Below are 8719 nucleotides of genomic sequence, written 5' to 3'. Positions count from 1 at the left end.
AGTATTTGCTCGCGCGTCATTACTGGTGGCCTTCCTGGGCCCGAGACGTAAAGTCTTTTGTTGACGCTTGTGAGACCTGTGCTCGGTCTAAGGTTCCCCGTAGGCCACCTGAGGGTCTCTTACGTCCTCTGCCGGTGCCTACGAGACCTTGGACACACATTTCAATGGACTTTATCACTGACCTGCCGCTGTCTAAGGGAAAAACTGTAATTTGGGTTGTTGTGGATAGATTTTCTAAGATGTGCCATCTCATCCCTCTGTGTAAACTGCCTAATGCTCGCACCTTAGCTACATTGTTTGTTAATCACATTTTGCGCCTTCATGGTATCCCTGAAAATATTGTGTCTGACCGGGGCGTTCAGTTTGTAGCGAAATTTTGGAGAGAGTTCTGTGGACGGTTGGGAATCTCCTTGTCCTTCTCGTCAGCCTTCCACCCGCAGACGAATGGGCAGACCGAGAGAATCAACCAGTCTCTAGAGCAATTTCTAAGATGTTTCGTGGCTGATGCCCAAGACAAATGGAGGGACTTTATCTCTTTGGCAGAGTTTGCCTTAAACAATCAAGAACAACGTTCAATTAAAATGTCGCCATTCTATTGCAATTACGGTTTTAACCCTAGGTACTCTTCTACTCACTCCGCAGATTCAGTTAACCCTTCGGCTGAAGCCTTGTTCACGAAACTGTGCACAGTTTGGGCCCAAGCTCATCAGAGCTTGGTTAAAGCCCAAGAGTTATATCAAAAACATGCTAATAAAAAACGCATACCTGGCCATCAATACGTAGTGGGGGAAAAGGTCTGGCTCTCTACCAGGAATTTAAGGTTAAGAGTACAGTCTGCTAAACTAGCACCCAAATATATCGGTCCGTATACCATTGTGGAAGTTATTAATCCTGTGACTTTTAGATTAAAACTGCCTGCATCACTTCGTATTCACAATGTGTTTCATAAGGCTCTCCTAAAAAAGTATGTTCCTCCGGTGTCTCCGTCATCTCCCCCTGCTCCACTCATCATCCAGGGTGAGTTGGAGTATGAGGTGGAGAAGATTCTGAATTCTCGTTGGGTACAAGGTTCACTGCAATATCTAGTCCACTGGAAGGGCTTTGGGCCAGAGGAACGAACGTGGGTTTCTGTCAAAGACATGCATGCTCCTCGCTTGGTTCGGCGATACCACGTACTAAATCCTTCCAAGCCTGGTCCATTGGATAAGGGTCCTGAGGCCCCTCGTAAGAGGGGGGGTACTGTCAGGATTGTGCTGAAACCTGGTGTGAACTGAACCTGCTTTTGCTTCTGTGTGCCACACCCGCTTGCTTCTCTGCTACCTGGCAATGCGGGAGTTAATCTGATTTCCTAGGAGACTTGATCTTTCCAGCTGAGTAGGTCTTTAGACTGACAGGAATCTCTGCCTATCTGGAACCTGGATATCTGAGCGCCGGTCCAATGGGGGATTCGAACTGGGCTCTGGTTCAGTATAAATAGGAAGCTAAGACAGAGTTCCAGTGCTGGTTATTAGCTTAATACCCTGATCCCAGCTTCCCTTGTCTACTCCTGCGATCCCCACTCCTAATCCCTCTGTTTTGCTCGACTTGATCCCTGACCTCCTGCCTGACTTTTTGACTACCCGTTTGCTTGCTGATTTTGTACTGCTTTGCCTGTTTGGATTTTGGACCCGGCTTGTTTGACCATTCTTTTGTGTTGTTTGTCCGTCTTGTTCCGTGTGCACGTATTTAGCGCAGGGAACGTCAACGTGGTTGTCCACGGCCGCCTAGGGCCGACTGAGGCAAGTAGGCAGGTGACAGTGGGTGGGTTCAGATCTAGGGCCCACTGTCTCTTGTCTTGTCTACGCCTGCCAGTCCTGACACAAGTATTCTCTTTACTCTCAAGTCTACTTATTCTACTTCTAAAAGTTCTGCAGAGCACATTACTACTTGGGTTGGGACTCTCATGACCTCCTCCTCTCTACTCCTCTGCACTTAATCTACTTCTCAGCCAGTACGGCTATACTACCTCTCATGCTCTCCGCACAAGTCTTGTTAGTCAAATCCAGATTATATTGTCAAGTCACAAGTCTACTGTATACTACTGCATCAAGTATTTTTAAAGTAAAGAGAAGTTTATTTATAGTAACAGGACTCAGTGATAATTACTTAAACACCAACACAGTAATTGCACCTTCCTTGGGTCATCTCTCCTTTCTGTGGGTGGCGGTACCAATAGTCCGGGTGGGTCACAACTCCACTCTGGACCACCGTGATAAGCACCCAAGGGACCCTCTCACAGCCCAGCAGGTCACCGACCACATGGGAGAAGAGCATAGCTCGCCACTCTAAAATATAAGCAGGTGTGCCTCTATACCTGTGTGCCTGCCTGGCACTGGTGTCACAACAGTACAACATCTGGCTGAGCTTTACTTCAACCAACCACCACAGTAGTGGCGTCACACAGTACCACCTAGCAAGTGACCGGTCGAGCCTCACAGCACTGCACCACCGAATTGGCGTCACGAACAGGATTCAAACCTCGTTTTTTCCTATATACTTCATCCTATAGAACTGTGTACGGTGTGTATTATACTGTCTCAGAATCATCAGGAACTGTGTACTTTCAGCCACCGAAGCGGATGGCGAAGCCACTATTGCCCGGAAGAAAAGTGCTCCAAAGATAGTTGTCCTAGCTGTGAAAATCAAAGTGGGGGAGCCACCTTTATTGTTTTGGCACTGTATTTACTAACTACACCGCTATTTTAAAAAGCCCGCCAGCACAAATGCGGGAAAACTGCACGAAAGCGCAGGAAAACTTCAACAAAAGCGTGCCAAAGTCTCAACACCGCCCCCTGGCGGAACGCAAGTGTACAGCATCGTTTCTGGTAGGACCCCTGATGGTAAGACACCCACCTGTTTGCAGTTCCGGCGCGGCCATTTTGGAGGAGGCTGACGGTCCTGGACGTCTCCTGCGCTTCACCGGAAGTGACGACTCTGCCCTCAGTTGCACAAAGATGGCAATACCCCAAACAAGATAGTGATGGGTACTCAGACTTCTCCGTGACTGAAGAAGAAGAGTACGAGTACGACTGCGTGGATATGCCGGGGCCACCGACTAGGCCCAAGACCTCGTTCCCAGCAGAGCCGCTAGGCCGCAAACCCTTCTGAGGGAGGACCGCCTCCACTACCTCCGCTGCCGCAGCGAGGGCCCAGAGACAAGTCACAGAGGATCTTGGACATTCTCAGAGACATTGCCCTGGCTAAGCAGCCACCCTTCTGTCATCCAGCGACAGAAAGGGATGACATGCAGCAAAAGACAACCCTGGTGGTTACTGCTCCAACACAGCCATGTGATCTGGTTACCCGGCGGGTATCTGCAGGAGAGAAGAAGCATGAATTTATCAGATGACTAGACCGGTCGCGTCCAGGTGAGATACCATTAAAGAGGCGGAGAGCCACGGTCATATTCTTACCTCTTACCTCTCAAGCTCTCAGCACAAGTCTTGTCAGTCAAGTCCAGAGTATATTGTCATGTCACAAGTCTACTGTAAACTACTGTATCAAGTATTTCTAAAGTAAAGAGAAGTTTATTTATGGTAATAGGACTCAGTGATTATTACTTAAACACCGACACAGTAGTTGCACCTTCTTTGGGTCATCTCCCCTTTCTGTAGGTGGCAGTACCAATAGTCCGGGTGGGTCACAACTCCACTCTGGACCATCGTGATAAGAACCCTAATGAACCCTCTTACAACCCGGCAGGTCACCGACCACATTGGAAAGGGTATAGCAGGTGTGGCTCCATACCTGTGTGCCTGCCTGGCACTGGCCTCATAACAGTACAACATGTGGCTGAGCTATACTTTGACCAACCACCACAGTATTGGCGTCACACAGTACCACCTAGCAAGTGACCGGTCGAGCCTCAGAGTAGTGCACCACATTTGTAGCTTCATGAAAAGTTGTTTTATTTGTGAGCAGTACTGGATTTCCATTTTAAGATCTGTAGCCACAAAACTCCTGGCACCTTAGGCTCCTGCGATTAATAAAGTCACATCAATTTACCAATAAACGTATCCATTTTATCTGAAATCCATACCATAACTGTCAGAGCCACAACTGTCATGAACAGAGATTCCTGCACCAACAAGCACAGCTTCCATAATACAACAAAGGCTTTACCATCGGCATAGAAGGGATTCTTCTCTGTAAAAGCGCGAGACTATGTATCTCCTTACTAAAAGAGTTATACTGAAAGTATCATATGCTTCTGGATCACTTATCTGTGTATAATGATAAGTTTGATGGGTATGAGGTTTCTAGAGATGGTGTAAGCGGCACCAGGGGATGGAGTCTTCACCAGTGCCCACAGTAAGGTGGGACGGGCAGGAATCACAGAGAGCTGGGACTACACACTACAGTATAGAAGCATGCAGAGGCTCCAACAGGGAATGTCAGCACAGGTGCAGCTTTATAGGGAAGGTGGTTAGGTGCACATCCAATTAGGGACAGGGCAGCCAGGGAGCTCGGGGTAGGGGCGGCAAGGAGGGGAGGAGGCGTGGCCTCCTCCCGCACCTCATTTATCATGATTTACGCCTGGTCAGCTGCCCTGCCAGCTGGATTCACTAAGAGTGACGGAAGAAGGGGGCAGTGCCTAATTTAACAAGTACGCCGGTCTTGATAAATTCCCCCCCCTCCCCCGTGTGTATTGGGCGTCCATCATTTCAATGACTTGGATGCATTGCATTGACGTCAATTAAATCGTGTCAGGAACGGACGTCTTTTTAAATAGAAAAAGTGGGCGCCTTTTTATTTTTTATTTTTAAGCCTATGAGTGTATTCCTAATGTCCTGTCTATGCTTGTTCGGGAGTAATGTTTTCTTTCGGTTTGGGGGTGATTTTATTCAGACTGGGATTAAGAGATTGACAAAATTCTCCTCTGTTCTGCATGTTGAGTGTGGATGGTTTGGGGTCAGGAGATATTGAAGTAAATTCCATGTACAATACCATTAGAGATAAGCAAAGCGCTCATCTACACGAAGCGAATCGCTTTGTTGTTCCGTGCTCCACCTTTATCAAGCCCCTTGCCTTTGGGAGCGGCTCCGCTCCCTGCCACTTCTTCCAGAAGCCGGGATAAGTTGGGTCTAATCCTGGGAAACTTCTCCCAGTTTCCTAGAATTCGATCCAGTTTTTTCCCAGAACTTGGGCTTGGAGTTAGTGATGATGATAATAATACAACGAATAATAATAATAATAATAATAATAATAATAATAATAATAATAATTTATTAGTAAATATTAACTGTAAATTTAAAAGAAAAAAAAAATCAATTTCCTACAACCCAGCAATACTGTAAATAAACAATACACAATGTAAAAGCAAAGTTGTAACTAACTAAATGTTTGTTGGTATTTGGTAGACAATTCTGTATATGGTGATAATACAATATATGCAGTATATAGGATGTTCTGTAGTGTGAATGTTATACACAATTGGTCTACTACAGGTTTTATTGTCTGGTTAATCTAGAAGCGATGCTGAATTTGAGCAGGATGTTAATCTGTATGGAGACAATGCGGCACATTCTTGAAGTATTTCTATTATAGCTTCGGTGCAATTATCATATATTGTCATAGTCAATTATGTTCCACTAATTAGGTTTCCGAGTGAGATTTCTCGACAAGGAACTTGTCTATTTACCAATATCCTCAGAAGGAGCCAACATTGACAATCTTATAGTCTGGAGACCACAATCCACTGGCTCTATTGAAATCTCAACTTTCTGTTTAAGCAGAACAAAGTATAATTATTCCCGGCAGATGAGGAAGACTTGTTCATATTCTCCTTCTTTTCTTACATGTTAAATGAAGAATAATTCAGTTCTCCTCATTTCTGCATCTAAGTATATGTAACGACAAAAGGAATTTGCAAGAAGGTAATGAATTTATTGGGAGACCCACATAGTTTGTAATATTCCTTATAAGAAGGCACCTCTCATGGACAGTCTCCATATACACACTGCTTCCCAACCTTTTCCACCTCCGGCACCCCTTAGAAAAAAAAATTTGTTCGGGGCACCCCTACAAAATAATGGTCTACACAATATAAAAAACGTCTCAGTGACTCACAGGTGATGTCTTCTTTGATCCGAGATGTTACTTTCCCCTTTCCTCTCCATCTGGCCCAGACCACCATGATGATTTATTCCAGCTACGCTTCATCTCTTCAGAACCTGCCAGACAAACATCTTAGGCTCCGCACATTTCCTTCATTTTCCTTCCCTTTCTCCCTCCTGTGGGCTCCCAAACTGTAGTAATTGCGCTGGTTGGTATTATGGTTTGGTGCCCCCATATAGTAATAATATCCCCTAATTTGCCCTTCATATAGTAATAATTCCCCCTAATGTACCCTCCATATAGTAATGATAGCTCCACTGCTAAGCCCTCCATAGTAATAACACCCCTGCTATGCCCTCAATATAGTAATAATGCCCATGTTGCAGCAACTGTTGTGCACTCCATAGTAATAATATACCCGCTACTGTGCCCTTTATCATAATAATGCCCCCATGCTGTCCCCCTCAGTATAAATGCCCCCCCCCGCTCTGCCCCTGGTAATAATGCCCCCATGCTGTCCCCCATAGTATAAATGCCCCCCCTCCCCGCTCTGCCCCTGGTAATAATGCCCCCAAGCTGTCCCCCTCAGTATAACTTCCACCGCCGCTCTGCCCCTGGTAATAATGCCCCCCTGCTCTGCCCCTGGTAATAATGCCCCCCCTGCTTTGCCCCTGGTAATAATGCTCCCCCCTGCTCTGCCTCTGGTAATAATGCCCCCCCCCTGCTCTGCCCCTGGTAATAATGCCCCCCCTGCTTTGCCCCTGGTAATAATGCTCCCCCCTGCTCTGCCTCTGGTAATAATGCCCCCCTGCTTTGCCCTGGTAGTAATGCCCCTCCCTGCTCTGCCCCTGGTAATAATGCCCCCCTGCTCTGCCCCTGGTAATAATGCCCCCCTGCTTTGCCCTGGTAATAATGCCCCCCCCTGCTCCCGCTGACACTTCCTGCTCCTAAATTCTGTTCTATTGAATGAACATCAAAGTGATCAGTATATCCCTAGAAGCTGGGTGGCCGCAGCTTCTAGGGATATTAATGGGACAGTGTCACATTTCCCACCCCTGGCGGGTTCTCATGGCGCCCCAATGTGCCGTGGCACCCCGGTTGGGAACCATTGCACTAGATAATGTGGATTAAAAAAGGCCACTGTGTTCATGACTCCACACAGGATTTCCCCTCCCCCCAAACGTTCATTGGGCATTTGGCACACCATTTACATGCACTAAAGATGGAATACTTTCTTCATTTGTTGAAAGTGTTGGAATATGAGCAACAGCTGTAGATGTCTTAGATGCGGATAGAAACAGTTTTAAAGGGGTAGTTCACCCAAACTTTTTTCTTTCAAATTAACTGGTGCCAGAAAGTGCCAGAGATTTGAAATGTACTTCTACTAAAAAATCTCAAGTATTCCAGTACTTATCAGCTGCTGTGTGTCCTGCAGGAAGTGGTATTTTTTCCAGCCTGGAGAGCAGGAGAGATTTGCTATGGGGATTTGCTCCTGCTCTGGACAGCTCCTGACATAGGCAGAGGTGGCAGCAGGGAGCACTGTGTCAGACTGGAAAGAATACACCACTTCCTGCAGCTTATAAGTACTGGAAGACTCAAGATTTTTTAATAGAAGTAAATTACAAATCTCTGGCACTTTCTAGTAGGGATGGTCCGAACCTGCCGAGGTTCGGGTTCGTACGAACCCGGACTCTCTGCAATGATTTCCACTGTCTTAAACCTCCGTGGAGAGGGTGGATAAAGCGGGAGGACCGCCTGGAAAACTGGGATACAGCCTATGGCTATGGCTGTATCCCAGTTTTCCAGGCGGTCCTCCCGCTGTATCCACCCTCTCCACGGAGGTTTAAGACAGCGGGAATCATTGCCGAGAGTCCAGGTTCGTACGAACCCGAACCTCGGCAGGTTCGGACCATCCCTACTTTCTAGCACCAGTTGATTTGAAAGAAAAAAAAATGGTGAACAACCCCTTTAACTGTTAATGTTAATTGATGTGCACAGTAGTGTTCTGCACTTATGACATCAGTCTTCTTCTATATATCGTCTACTTTTGTTCTCGTCTGTTATACAAAGTTATGCAAAAAGAATGAATACCTCCTGAGAGCTAGTACACCTCACCTAGACCCTTGTCTCTGTACTGACTGCATTGTCTATAGATGGTTTGGTTGTGTTTCAAGGCACTTGAAAGGATAGGACCACCCATAGGTGGCACTAGAGACAGTTTTTTATTTTTTTATTCACTTAGAAAAGAAAGTTTTTGTAAGGGATCCTGCTCGATATGTGCCGGACCCTTTAAGTACCTTTTGCAGCTATTCTTTATAAAAACAACAATACCTGAAGTTTATTTGAGCAAGCAAAGTGTTTCCCTTTTCATCTACAGTGTGTCAACATGAAAATGTATCTTTGATCTTGCGGCCACAGATGGAGGGCTGTGCGTCTCTAATGTAAAGTAGGCCATTTTAGAATGTGACTTTTTGCCTAAAATTGGCTTCTGATAATCAGTGCAAAAACTGCGGAAAGCAATAATGGCTCCCCGGGACCTTCATGTCTTCTTATCAGCTGCCAGATCGGGCTGAACTGCTTCTACACCAAAGGGGATCGGCATATTTCAACATATTCAAGTGCC

This window comes from Dendropsophus ebraccatus, chromosome 13, assembly GCF_027789765.1.
Source record: "Dendropsophus ebraccatus isolate aDenEbr1 chromosome 13, aDenEbr1.pat, whole genome shotgun sequence".
Taxonomy (NCBI): Eukaryota; Metazoa; Chordata; class Amphibia; order Anura; family Hylidae; genus Dendropsophus; species Dendropsophus ebraccatus.
Note: the sequence above shows the minus strand (reverse complement) of the source record.